The sequence below is a fragment of the Aulonocara stuartgranti genome (assembly GCF_965226115.1).
Source record: "Aulonocara stuartgranti genome assembly, chromosome: 6".
NCBI lineage: Eukaryota > Metazoa > Chordata > Actinopteri > Cichliformes > Cichlidae > Aulonocara > Aulonocara stuartgranti.
The window spans coordinates 21,775,394-21,790,559 of NC_138944.1; the positions used below are offsets into that span (position 1 = coordinate 21,775,394).

The 15,166-nt window shown below is 39.3% G+C and overlaps 1 protein-coding gene across 1 annotated transcript in view; it reads left to right on the forward strand.

The window, feature by feature from the left end:
* The window catches only part of ctnna2 (catenin (cadherin-associated protein), alpha 2), a 337,829-nt gene that overhangs the window by 73,006 nt on the left and 249,657 nt on the right, over positions 1-15,166 (forward strand). The gene's annotated exons all lie outside the window — the stretch shown is intronic.

A 15,166-nucleotide genomic window follows, 5' to 3' on the forward strand; every position in this document is an offset into this window, starting at 1 on the left:
TCCATGAAAAGCATCATCTGCTGCCATCTAGTGGCCAGATGTTAACAGTGCTGTATTGCTGGATGGGCTTTTTGCATCATGTCCTTCAGATGTTGAAAACTATCAGTCCTCTTTTTTTAAATTCCCTGAAACATGTTCTGACAAAAAATATTAACTGGGCTTGAAATCCAGGAATAGTGAGTCACTAAGCCACTAAGGAATAGGTTTAAGGACCCTTATTTAAGGATAAAAGTATTATTCAAGCTTGTGCCATCACGATCAGGATCACACTGTCTTCACATGTAGATTTACTGAAAGGTATATTGCGGTACACGGTATTTAACACATAGCTTTAAGACATGAAATGTTGCAGTGTGTAACAAATTTATTAGCAAAGCCACCCAATGTAAGGTTTATGACACAGCTGCCTTAACTTAACAGTACTGGTAATTACCAAAATAATATTAAAATAATATTCTTAATATTTTTTTGTATTGCTGAAGTCGAGTCCAGTGTTTTGACTCAAATTTGGATACAAACAAACATGAATTCAGTTTATTCTTTGCCATTAAACCAGCTTTGGACAGATTTCTGCATCAACATATGGTGAATTTAATATTTTTCAGTTTTCACTCACAGCTACAACAGTCAGAGTAGAAAAGCGCAATGTTCCACTTACTGTGTACATACAGTTATGTTAATTAGACATAAATAAATCCTATTAAAAAATTCCTTTCTTATCAATGAATGGGTTTTATTGCTGTCTGCATAAAATGTTTTATCATTGATTTAAGTAACTATAATCCTTGACAGTATGAGTCCCAAAAGCTGAAAGAATTAACTAACAAAATCTCTCTCAAATCTCTCAAATCTCACTTAATCTGCTTATCAAAAAACCCATACAACCATTAAAAATCCCTGCAGTCTATTACCTATCACCCAGTACACTAATGATAAACCATTATACCTGATAATGTACGATTCTGCTCGACTGTATTTCTCTGTTTGGTGTTACTGAGCTGACACAACAAGTTAGTTACCTGACAGAAAATCATTTTTTCATGATGAAAGAATATTTAGCTTTGGATTTGTTTTTAATATATTTATAGAAGAAACAAACTGTTAAACTTTACAGCTTCACCCTTTAGGGGCCTAAGATATGCAACCTTATGTGTAATATTATTTAAATACAATTTAGACTTTAAGGATGACAATTTGGTTTGACCCTTCAGAACGGGAAGTGCAATAAACAATGGCCTTTTTAGATCCCACAACCTTGTTGTTTAAAAAATTTACATTAGAAAACTCTCTGTGTAAACTGTCTCCTTAAATGTGAGGAGATAAATCACAATAGACCCTGTGGAATAAAAATTGACTATAATTATGCATTCTCTAATCTCGTTAGCCCCACTTTCATATATATTGTTTGATGTATTTTCAGGGAGATTGTGTTCCATGTAGGGCTTTGAGTAATCAACATTTAACTCGGAGGAAGTGATCTAATCTAGCTTATGTCTTTAAACCCACACTTACATGTTGGAGCTTTCTCTTCCAATTTGATTTATATTTCCAGCTCTTCTTTATCTCTTTGGCAGCTCAGGTTTCCACCCCTTCAAACAAACTGTGTGTGTGTGTGTGTGTGTGTGTGTGTGTTTCCACAGTAAATGAAATATAGTCCCCCAAGTGCCATTTTCAGTACTTTCTTTTGGCCCCAAATATTGCTGGTTTGCATTGTGTTAGTGACACCTTGTGGTAACAGTTGGGAATTAAAAATGCAATGCAGCAGCTTTGAAGAGAACTGAGGGTGAAACACAGGCAGCTGAATATTAGAAAATAAAAGCTGTCTTGTGCTGAGGGATTAGACAGAGACCTATATTTTAGTTTCTTCTGAACTTCCTATCCTATTATTTTGCACAGGGCCATGGCCTAAAGTAATCACATTGACTGTGTTTTTATGTAAAACAGTAGGACTTTTTAGAACAGCAAAAGACGTGCATAATTCGATTCTATTCGGCAGGCAGACAGCCAGCAGTTAAATGAGACAAATTGCCCTTTGCTAGGCCCTCTGTGCTGCCCGAAGCTGGTGCATGTTTAATTCCTAACTTACAACAGAGACACAGACTATGGTAAGGTCCTCTCAGAATAGTAATGAACTGATATACTAAGCTATGAGGCGAGATGCTTAAAGGGTTTTGCGTATGCACATGCAGCACATGTTTAGTGCGAATATATTTAATAACGGCTTGTTCTGAGCGGTAAAACACATGCACGCATACCCACAATACTGTATAGAATATTCAGTTTATATATTCTTCCAATGCAAAAATAGCTGCACATCTTTTTTTTTATACAGTGATTAACATTCATTCCTGTCGGTGCGCATGTGTTTTCGTGTTTCCTGATTTTATCTGTTTTGGAGAGATAGTCCCCGTCTTGACTCGCCATTGATCGGCTTCTAATCCTTTGACTCTTGTGCATTGGTTTGACACATGGATGGAAGAGCAGACTGTAGCACTGACTGCTGTGACAGATATACGGTAAAATGTCTCTTTCCAGTGGGTGGGTTTTTGGAGGAAGGGCTGCAGTATAATGGTACTCATTTCGTTTCACTAATGGATATGAGTGACTACATATAGACAAGTTGTTCCCTCTACCAGAGAGATCATAATTTTGCCTAGACTATCAGCTTTGACTCATTGATTCTGTACTCAGTTACCGCAGTTTCCCACAGTCTCCTTTTAGACACTGACATTATGAAATAAAGGTAATTTGGTTGCACAAAAATGTAGATATATGACTAAAGGGTACAGTGATTTATATCAGTCTCACACTGACTTTTGTGTGGTCTCTATAACATTGACTTTCATTTTGGTTAGAATGAAAGTAGAGTACCCTTCATCTCTGCCATCTTAATTTCAAGAATATCTAATTACCTATAAAAGAGGTGAGAGCATGGAGTACCTGCTGTGTGGGTAGTTATTCGAAAAAAAAGAAAAGAAAAACAACTTGAAGACTCTATACATTTGTGGCTAAAGAAAAACTAGCAAGGATGCCTCAACAAACCCTCAATATCTTTTGACACTAAAGGTTAGCTGAGATTTTTAAATGCTGGGCACAGAGATAGGTCTATAGCTGGAGTGAAAAGGCGGCTTAGGAATAAGACAGGAAAGAAGGAATGACCTCATTTGTTCCTAGACACCTGGAATTACTGACACCTGGAATTAGTTTGAAATAAGTCAACATAGGACACAGACATATAAGATCTATTTAGAGAGAAAAGGGAGGTCAGCGTTAGTTCACATTTACTCAGTTTCAGCATCTTTTGGCATACAACAAAGAGGTTGTATGCTCCCTGTCACCCTTTTACCTTTAAGAGCTCGCCATCAAGGACTTCCTCTAGAGCGTCTTTTGAAATACACTGAATGTCTTGGGAAGAGGTTTAATTTAAAGTACGCAAGTATGAATATAGCTTTCATGTTAGTGACATTGAGTGTTAACACCAGTTTTTGGTTTAGTATAGAAAATTAATATGCTGTGGAAATTCCTGTTGCTTCTAATGATAAATGTGTGATCCGGGATTTTTCCAGGCTCACAATGATGGCAAAGAACTGATTGAACATTAGTGAAGTTAATTAAATTTAATGAAGGCTGCTAAAGAGATGTGCGTGTTTGTACTGGATTGACTATGACAGAGATAAACACAGTTAAGTTTAAGTGGAGCTGCTATCAACAATCTTCAAACGATAAATATCAAAGAGTATTTACCGATTACCTCATACATCATATAAATGCCATCCAGCATGGACGATAACTCACGCCGAGCCTTGAAGTAAGTCAGCTAACGTTAGCAAGATTGACAACGCGTTCTGTTGTGATTTACGGCTAAAATACAGACGGGACTCTCTCTTTTAAATCACGTGACCTCATTTTTACTAATAATACGAGTTATGTTCTTAATTAGCCATCTGCTACCTCGGTCCATTATCTCTTCAATTTTCCACCGGCCCCAGCTGATTCCTTTTCTGCAATAATAGTCGACAGTGACAGATTTAACACCCTTAAAATAGGGGGGGTTTTTTTATATTGCAGACATGGTCAGGCTTTGGGAAAGGCAGCACAGCGTTTAAGAGTGGCTACCTTTAAATTCGCTATGCAGGAAAAACCCTGTCATGTTGGAATGAAAGTCTTTATTCTGAGGATCTGAACTCAGCGGGAGGACAGATGGCGTTGAGGCCCTACAGGGAATGTGGGTAAAGACACACTGTAGCACACACATGCTTTGATTTTTAGGTCACAAACCACATACACAATGTAGCGATTCTATTAGACCTCAATATATGCCAAGGCAGTGTAGGTATGAATTCATTTTAGAAGATGTTCAGACTTGCTATGGCTTTTTATTCATGCTTCATGTAAGCTGTTATAGCACATGCACACATAGAAATGACTTCCTCTGTGGGGAGAGAACGGTCACTCGCTATGAGGATTTATGCACAGGGAGGAAACAGACTGTTGCACTCACCCAGTGTAAATTTTAATAAGCAATCTCTTATTGTCTCGCTGCCTTTCTCCTACTCTGAGCCTCCTTATCTCTGTACAGTCAAACGCGAGAAGGATCTGATGCAGCCTTTTAAAATGGTGACACTGTCGGTCTTTCGTGCTCTCTCACACTCATTTGAAGTGTCACATAAAAGCAGCAGCAGCAGCAGCAGCGAACAGCAGTAAAGTAAGTACTTCTCGCAGAGACCTTCTAAGTATGAAAAAACACAAGATACACTATGACTCGGGTAATGTAACTGAGCTAGGAAGAGCCTGCCAACACAAGTATGAGTTATAGATGGTCTTCCTTTTATTCCTCTGCGGCTGCTGCTGCGGCTGCTGCCGCCTTCGATTAGATGAGCCAAGTGGAGTGGGGAAAAAAATGAGGTTGGTGTCTTTTAACATAATTGTGATTGCATCAAAATGATTGCCTCGTCCTCAGCTTTCATTCTTTCCTTTCAACCAGCAAATTAAATTTGCTTCCTTCTGAGCAGGGATACACGATAGCATTGTTTGAATTTGAACGTTTTTTTTTCTCCTTCTTAATATTATGTCAGATTTGGTCCAGTGCTGTGTCCTTTGTGTGCCACATCTGCTTTGTGTGGATCAGTGCAAACAGGTGGTCAAATGTGCAGCTGTTCAAACATATTACCCTCAGCCTAAAAGCTTATGGTAAGTTCACGCAGTGACCAGCAGGTGGCAGTGTTTAATTACATTTAATACTTGCCCGGTCTCTGTTTTCCTGTTCCCCACCCTCTCTATATCTTTTTCCATTTTTATCCCCTTTTCCTTAGAAACAGAGATTGTAGACTTGCTCAGAGCAAGAGCCTGCATTGCCTTGTATGTTCTTTTTTCTTTTTTTTGCACCGTTAATGAGACTGAAGCTATTTTTTGATTCGGAGACGTTTTGATGCATGTAGATGCCTTGAATTGAGCTCCGTCAAAGAGAATTCACTATTAGATTACCACATAGAGCCTTTTCAATATGGCCCCACAAATGCTGCCCTCTTCTCATCCACATTTCTACAAAGAAAGGGGCAACACAGTTAGAAAACCTCAGCTATACCCTTCTTTCACCCCTACTCCTGTTATGTCCTCGCAACAGCCCCTGACCCGAGTGCACTGTGAATGGTGCTTAGTGCCTGCATGTGTACTGTACGCACATGCAGACAGAAACATATTCCATTCACACACATTGCAGACACACGGGCAGAGGAGAGCTCTGAGCCTGCGGCAGAGATCCAAGTCGCACTGGATCACTTTACCATGGTTTATTTTTCCATCTGCTTGTCCTCTTTCCTCATGTTTTTTTTTTTAAGGGGGTTATTTACACGGCATCTTTTTCACTCTCTCACACCTCTGTCTCCTTTTCTATTTCTCTTTTTTCACTCTTTTTGTTTTCATTGTCTGACGTTTTCATTGTCTGATCTGTTTTGAACCAATAGAGGTGTTAGAAATGCTAGCTTGCTTACATGCGTGCTCTGAGCCTATTTGATAGCACCATTGTATTTTTATGCAAAACCCTTCTCCATATATTGCTGGGCCTCTAGTCACACTGCACAAGCACATGCCTGCATACATTAGGGGCTAACTCTAACCGGATTTACTTGCTAGCTCAAAGAAAGTATGCATGAAAGCCATTCTTTGAATGTCACTGTGGCAAGCATTGGCTCCTAGTGTAAGTCACTTTTCAGTGCTGCACGTCCGTCTTTGTAGCGACAGGTAATTGGACACCTTTCTGTTTATAGGATGACGCACTGAGAATCTTTGAATTACAGCTAATATAGGAATTCAAGTAAACATCACAGACATCACAACAGTGAGGGGAAAATGCTCTTCCCCTTTCTGTCCGTCTGTCTGCCCGTCTGTGTGAAATATGTGCATGTGATGAAGATTTTCACATGTTCTTTTTGACATTTTGATTTCATTCTTTCCTCGTCGTTCCTGTGGATCTCTTCGTCTTGTGGTATGAGCAAAATGGAGAATAGACAGGGTCTTCATTGTTAGTGTATACACAGGGACTGCACACTGATGACCTTTCCGCATACTGCGTTTGTGGATGAGATACTCTTGGACCAGACACAGAGATGGTGGCAGGGAGAAACGCGGCTCTAATGTATGTAGATGTATTCTTAACTGAGGGATAGCTTTCTTGGTAATTGCTATATCAATCTGGGCTCTCCTATCCGTACTATCTCATTTCAGGCTCGCTCTTATTTTTCTCTCTCTTTCTCTCTCTCTCGTTCTCTCTCTCTCTCACACACACACACTTTCTCTTTCTGCATTGTCTCTCTCTCCTGCTTTTGATTATGTGGGTGATCAACAAGTTTTAAAGCTACCCGTGAGCAGCTGGCAGATAAGAAAGAGTATATCCCGATCATCTCAGCGGCACTTTGCTGGGGAAGGTCAGACATAAATATGCCCAATCATGTACAGATGCTCACAGACCTTAAGCATTGTTAACAGTATCGAACATAGTGCCAAGTGGCTTTGCTATTGACAGGAGCCCTGGCGTGTTCAATAAACTCCACTCCCACCGTCTTTTTCACCTTGGCTGAGCCACATGTTAGCCCAGAGGTACACCTCTTAATTACAACATCCTCTGCCTGCCGATTACAACCCTGCCTTATTCTCTATGGACAGATGCACCTGTCAAGAGAAATATGAATAGGGGGACTAAACTGAAGTAATGGGACATGGGAGATAGAGAAGTATTGGTTTGTTTGTTGCTGTACAGTAATTAGCCACTGCCTGTCTTGTCTTGATGGGAATAAGGTATGAGCGAACTGTGAGGGAAGCAGACGGAGAGTGGGAGGGGTCATTGGTAAACAGGATCCATACTCGTTACAGTCGGAGCTTACAGTCTAAGGTCCATTGTTTCTCTCCACCTACTCTTCCCATAAAGCTCGGTTTGCAGCTTTCAGGAATTACTCAGCCCTACTTGTTTATTTCCTCTCATAGTTTAAGTCCTGTTAGATTAGACTGACTGATGTTCTGCCAAGGCACTTTGGCAGTTTGAATTCACATGATGCACACAAAACAATGAAAATACATTATATTGTAATACATCAGATGCTTCGGAAAAACACAGACTCCCATATTCACAGACTTTTAAAAATATCTTTATTTATTTATTCGTTTCATTTCTTGGTTCATATTTAGTAAAAAGAGAGACAGTTTTTTCCTGACCATGTTCTCGGTTAGAATGAAGGAAATGATTAAACAAGCAGTTTGAGTCTCTCCTTAGCACTCTCTTCATATACAGACACTCAGTCTAAGCAACTGAAGTGAAATACTGCATCTTCAGACCTTTCTCCGCATAAAACTCATGGGACCTGATGTCTGAGTGGGTGCAGCAAATTACTTTCTTTTTCTTTTTTTCCTTTTTTTTAAGGTGTCTCACCTTTTAGTCAAGGTCTTCTCTATCAGTGTCTCACATGCCAGGTTGCCCACTCAGCTCTGTTCAGTCTCATGGATGCGGGGGCGTGCTAGCTCTTGCTCATGCAATACATGTATACTGTATGCACACATAAACACACACTCACACCAAGCACTTGAACAGCTAAATGCAAAAGATAAGACCAACTAGGAGAGCCTCTTGGCTCAAGGTCAGTCTCACTGTCCTCCAGAGTCTCACAAAGCAGCATTTGTTTGGGAAACATTTTGATGACTCTGAAAGTGCGACACACTCGCACTTGTAAAGGAATGTTTGTAACGGAATACATCTGGCAGGAAGGAAGTCCTGGTTCCTCATATAAACGCACACGTGACTGTATAGAAGGAAGTCGGAATACATTTACAAAGATTTCGGCAGTCAAAGGTCTATACAATATTAAATAAAGACTCTTTTATCAAGTGCTGGTCACAATAGACAAAATGCCTACATCACGTCAACTTGAGGATTTCCATTATTTGGACATTTTTAGTGAATAACGATGTTCAACAAAATGCTTCCAAGAGAACATTATGCAGCATTTCTTGAAGAAATTCAGGGAGATAAAATTACACTCCAGGTACAAGCGGAGGCACGCGGTACGGGCACTCGTTCAGCATCTCAGAGAGAGAATTTTCCATCTATATTTTGTGAAAGTCTCTATATTCCACATGTTGGGGCTTTCCTTCTTCCTGTTCAAACGTAATTCATACATTCAGGTTAATGTGTTGCTATGTTTCCTTCCATATATTAGATTTTATTCTGTGTAGTCGGAGTTTTCAGCTACCACCTTAAGCTTTTGCTTACTGTAGATAAGTCAGTAGTTGCACAAGAACTCCTTTCACGCTGTTGCCTCTGATTTGAAGTGTCTGACATCAAAACTATAAAAATGTATGTCAAAGTATACAAGGACAGTTCCTGACTGGATTAATACAAGGATGATCCACATGCATGGGTAGATAGTGTTTCTGTTTTATAATAAATGCCAAAAAAAGCCTTATTTGGGTCACAGGGGAAGCTGAATTTGAAGCAGTCAAAAGAAGTACTTTAACACACCATCAATTCTGTGCTGCCTTCTTTGTCAGGGCTTTGTTCCCCGGATGTACCGGGCTTAGTTTTTTCCCCCCTCTTCATCTATAGGCAGTTATAAAAATACTTAAGGTGCCCGACTGGGATTTTGACAAGCGAGGGGAACCAACCAATAGTCGAGCATGCTTACTTAAATAGTGCTGCACTCAGAAACTCTCTAATTTCCCCCTGTGGCATCCAGAATGGAAGCGATGCCCCATATCCTTCATCTATGTTTGGAAGATGCACTAATGCACCAGTGAAGTTGCTAAGATGAATGCAGCTTTGTTGACGGGCCAATTTAGCTGTCATTTTGAGATAATGGAGAGTTCTGTGGCAGTAAGTACATCCACATACAGCAATCATCCAGAGCTCAGCTCCTTCAAATCCTGGAGATCCTGGTCTTCTTTCACAGCAAAACAAAAATCATTTTCCATGTCTATAGAATAACCACTATGGAACTGAAGACTGCAAGCTGGTCCTAAATGTATAAAAAATAAAAATAAATGCAATTTACTTAAATTAAAGATATTAAATACAGTGAAGGACAAAGAGTATTTTCCATTCCCAACAAGTCAAGTGTTCGTTCTCATTAAATTCATGTTTTACATCTCAGAAGTTGAAAGGGAAACACTCCTTGAATGACAACTTAGCAATGAGCCAGATGATGCATCTCCTCTCATCAGCATAGCTTTCAGGACTTCTTTTGCTGCAGTGAAATTGACTGTTCTCTTTCATACTCTTGCTTTCCCAGCATTATGCCTTCATCTTGTTAGTTCCACATCTTTTCCCTTTATCCCCTTTCCAGTCTTTTAAATCTTGTAATGGTGCCTACTAAAGCATCCACTGTGTGTACATTCCCACTGTGTACAGTTGTTTTCTCACTTTCAGCCTCAATGGCGTCCAATTGCAAATCTGTCTTGGCTGAAGGTTATGAGTTCTTCTGAACACCGTCTTGCAAAAGCTGCAGCAGTTAAATTAGAAACTTGAGAAAATGATCCTTCCCTCCTTGCCAAACCCACTGGCTGGCTGTACCACAGCTCCACTGCCTTTCCTCACAGAGGTAAATACCCAGTTGCGTATTTCCTAGAGGATATTCTGATGATGTATCCTCAATCCTTGTCTCAATCAACAAACTTTGTGAAATACTTTAACATTAAGCAAATAATTTTCCAGTAAAGCTGAATAAAGACAGCAATATTATCTGCCTTTTTGAGGACAGGAAGTAGCTTTTTATGCCTTGCAAAGTAGGCTAGCCATGTCCGTGCCTCAGCCATGAATTCTCCTATTCTGGTGTCCTGTCACTTTGCTAATATGAATTATCTTCCATCACTGTAAGCTCTTCTTAAAGCAAGCGTGCTATGACCACATGTAATGATCTTTCTGATGCGTCAGTGTTGTATTCAGTGACGTCTGTTAGATTGATGATTCACCCCCAGCCTTATCATAGGCACTTACTGTTGACTCATGGATCTCCTTTTATGTTTCTTGACAAATGCTCATCCGACCTACTTCACACTCAACACTTGATTGCCTTAGGTCACCGGCAATTCACCCGCAGAGTGTGAAGCAGATCAGATGAACAATTTAGAAGAACACAGAGACACAGAGAAATTTCTTACTTAAATGCAGATGGAATGAGGGAATACTTTATGCCAATGAATAATGGGATTGCATTTTTATCACTCATGGTGTTACATGACCTAACTCATGCTCCAAAGAGTTTTTTGTTAATCAGTATATTTAAATGTTTGTAGAGATGAAATGTTCAGTTTAAAAACAAACCATCTCTTTTTCCGTTGTGCATCACAATTTTCAGTTTCATTATCACTAGTAGTGAGTAGTTTGACTCTTTGCATCTTCCATGCAAACTACTGGCAACCATAGAAATCTGCTAGCAACCAAATCAACTACAAAGAGTTTTTTGGTGCAGAAAGATGTACTTTTTCTTTGCAAGTTAGTGCATACTAGTGATTGCCAGCAACATCTAATAATAATAATAATGGGAAAGACACGTGTAAGTTTGGTACGTTTGTTTGTGAATTTCATGACTCAAGAACAAATAAGACGTAGGAGCCTCAAATTGATACCATACGAGTTTCTACTACGAGGCTGTGGGGTAAAACTGGTAATTTTACCCAAGCCAGCATTTTTAATTTGTAGATTCAGGTTCTTATAGATTCCCTGTGGACCTTCAGGAGTGGAGGGCAGTCATGTGTTAAACTATTCTACTGTTTAACAAAGGGAGGTGACACACAAAATATGCTGTACAATTACAACTAAGACAGGGAAGGAGATCACACTGAGCTAGCAAGCATGGATGTAAACAAGGTTCAATTTAAAATACCTCAGTTCTCGAATCATCACCTCTGGAAATGTTCTGCTCAAGAGACTCCGTCAACATGTTTGTTAGAGCTTTTTAGGTCAAAATAGCAACGATGCCAGTTGATACACTGAGAGAGACACATTTTACACCACTTTCATGAGTGGGACAAAATATGATATATATTTTTCAAATAGGCATAAACACATCAGTAAAACCCATATTTTCTTTTATAATTTAGACCTACATTTTACTGAATAAACAACGAACAACATATGATAGTGTTTAAACATATATTACAAACCCACAGACATTTAGCTCCTGTAAGTTCATCCTAAAGATATAAGCAAGAAAGACAGATTATGATCATGATTGTTGTCCTAGTAACACATAATTTGTGTTTTTAAATGTTGGATTAAGGTTGTATTTGTCTAGTGAGTATTTCTACACAATATCTTTAATCTACAGGAATGTTACACATAAAGTATACCCTCTACCACATTGATTAACATCATCTTGGAGATGTATTCACTCTGCATTTTGCTTTTGTTTTTCTTTCCTATATGTAGTAGAAGCTCTATCTTCTCTTTAAAGAAGGCATGCTTTTGTGAGATTCCTCAAGCCATTGTATGGAGAGCTGATTTGTGCACAGCTGATTTGAAATGGAAAAAAAAAGTGAAGAGGGTTGGGTTATTGGGAGGGACAGAGGCAGTGTCTAGCAAAATGATTTCTATTGAAGGGGTTGGCAGTGAGTGAGGTTTGGGGTTATCGTTTTGCTAGGCAGAATTTGAAAAGGCAGAAAATAAAAAGAAAAGGGTATTCATATTCAAATTGAGACAAGTCCCTGTGTGCCTGTGCGGATTTCAATTATGGGAGATATGTATATTTATGTCTGCTCCAAAGGAAACTGGACAGGCCTCAAAATCCTTTTCTGAGGCTCGGCATCACAATCCAGGTGTGTTATTCTCCCACCAGTTTGAAACCTGTATTTTTGTGTTTTTGCCAGTCGTCACAAAACAGAAATTATTTTTCTGTTTTTTCTTGTGAAACTGTGCAACCCCTTTAACCTGCAACCTGGTGTGTATCGTTATCATTATTTGGTTCATTTATGTCACAAGAAATGAAACATTAAAAAACAAGAAATCAAATGACAAACCAAAAGGGTCCTGGCTGAAGATACAAACATGTAAATCACCACTTTTAATGGATTTAAAAGAAAGTATGTAATGCATAAACATGTATTTGACTTTTGAGGGCAGACTGAGTTTACTACAGCTGTAATGGTGCTCCAGATAGAACGACCAAAGTCAGTATTTAAAAATAATTTGCTGAACTTTACGACTGCTGTTAAATATTTCTGTGTGTTTCTGATAAGCTTCTGGTGGACTTCTGGTGGATTTTAAGCCGAAACAGTTAAATGGCTATAGTAAATGTTATTCTTTGATTTCAGTGCTTTCAATAAATCCCACCCAAGTTTTTCAGTGGCGTTCAAACCGGCAAAAAAATACCTCTCAAATGTATTTCAGGAACAACAAAAGATTTGTTTGGCTTGGTATCACTTTCTTGCTGGAAAGTGTAATGATTACCAAACTATAATTTACACACTGATGACTTGTTCCTCAAAATGGACTGGTACTGTATTTCAAAATATTCAAGACGTCGGGCAAGTTTACGTTTATCTCCAGCAGTAAATGACCTCTCAGCAGCACAGACTTACTTCCTTTTTCATCTGCTTGGATAGTGCTCTAGGCTTTCTTTCACAAAACGCACTGCTGATCATTTCAAAAAGTCCTTTTTCAGTATTTACTTTGTAGTTTTATAGAACATATGCAAGCCAACTTTACTCTCATGCACAAGGGTTTATGGTATGGTTGCTTGTTTTGTGCTCTTCTCATGTTTTTTGCCTGCTTTTATCAGGTCATCCTACAGGTGACTGCTTGTATGATTCTCTTTTGACACGTAGGAAAGCTGTTACTCGTGTGCCATTAGTTTTAACTTTTCCTACCCTGGAGGTCCCCGTGACAGGACTGGGCTGTCACTGATAAAACACAACATCAGATTTGGTAAAATCAGGACCCATGATGTGATACATACCAGTACGATAAATAATCAAAGCAGTAAATTTGATTTAACTCTCTTTGTTGCTCCTTCTCTCACTGCCACCTCACAGGTGAAGCAACCCACTGGGAGAAGTCCTAGTGCTCCAGATTGCCAGCCTGCTGCAGGGTCTGCTAGTAAATACCTTGAGTCTGAATTCTTAAGCATTACCATGTCTGGTATCTCTCTGTCTCTTTCTCTTCCTCTCTTGTCCTACTTCCTCAGTCTGTGCACAGCCGTTTATGTGCTTCTTTCACAAGCAAAATAAACCAAACAAAGAAGCACAGGTAGGAACAGTAGTGCAAGCCAAGGCACCGACTCTACAAGACAAACTGACAACCAGATTCCAAAAACAGTTAAAGAAACAAAACCTTTATTCTGCTATTCTCCTCTGCTCTCTGTTTCCCTGTGCACAGACATATTTGGTAACATAAATAACTTTAAACTAAAAAACAAAAATGGTTCACTTGACTGATTGTTTGAATGTTCCAGACTTTGGTCTGCCATCCTGCTTTCACTTTCATGCTCGCACTTTATGGGATGGCCAGACATGGCAGCAGGGCTGGCTAATGGCTTCTAAGAGAAAAACTCAAATGCACATGGAACATTTACCAAAACACTGAAGACAGAAACTTGGATTAGAGCACATCCATGACTAGGAAATCATTACTCCACTATTATCTCTTTACATAAATAGCTGCCTGCTGGTGCAATACATATTAATGCTTCTCACTCATAGAACCTTTGAAAAAAAAAAGAAACGGTGGAAACAGCAACCTCGAAAGACCTCACTTGGCAGAAATCTGCCATGGGCACACTAAGATTAACACGAATGAATGGTAATAAATGAATCTGTAAATAAGTAGTAAATAAAACAGTTTCTTTATCCTTGATTCTTTGATCCTTCAGCTGCTCATCAGTGTAATTACGCTATACAGTTGTACAGTGAAATCTATATTGACTTTAAATGCCCTTGCTACTCTTTGACTACAGGTTTTATGGTATATAAAGAGTCATATAATGCCGTGGCAACAGCGCTGGATACAAACACATTGTGGGCCAGATTTTCTAACAGTCTGTGCTAGCCCACAACCCTCTTTTAGCGTTAAAAAAGCCAGTGCTGGTATTAAGTAAATAATTCTGTAACTGGAAAAGTGCAGACACAGGTATGTTTGTGTGAGAGTTTAGCTTTTAAAGTGCGAAATGGTGCTATGAGAGTATGTAAATGAATCAAATGTGATTCACTGAGGTTTGCAGAACCGATTTACTGCAAATTGCTCTGAATTTAACGGCCAAAAAAATTGCATGTTCTGTTTTGCCCCCGACGTGGTTGCTGTTGCTGTAGTTGCTGCGAGGAGTGTTCATTTATTTGGAACAAGAGGGGGAGAAGTTATCAGAACTAGTGCATAATTGGCGTGGGTGGATGGCTCAAAGCTGTGCCTAAGCTCTGGCTGTGTCCCGTAGCTCTTCACTAAGCCCTCACCCTGCTTGTTTAGAGCCCAGCCACACATATTTCTGCTCCTCAGTAATACTGGTATTTTGATTGACTTGATTTGACTTAAATGAATTGAACTGAGTGTCGGAGAGAGGGCCAGAATCCTAATACGAGACGCATATGAGAGTGTGTCTTGCTTTAAAGGCCAAATCACTTTTTACAGTGGGGTGATGGGTTTTCAGAGCATTTCAGGCTTTTAGTCACATTTCTACACAGAGATGGGTCCACAATA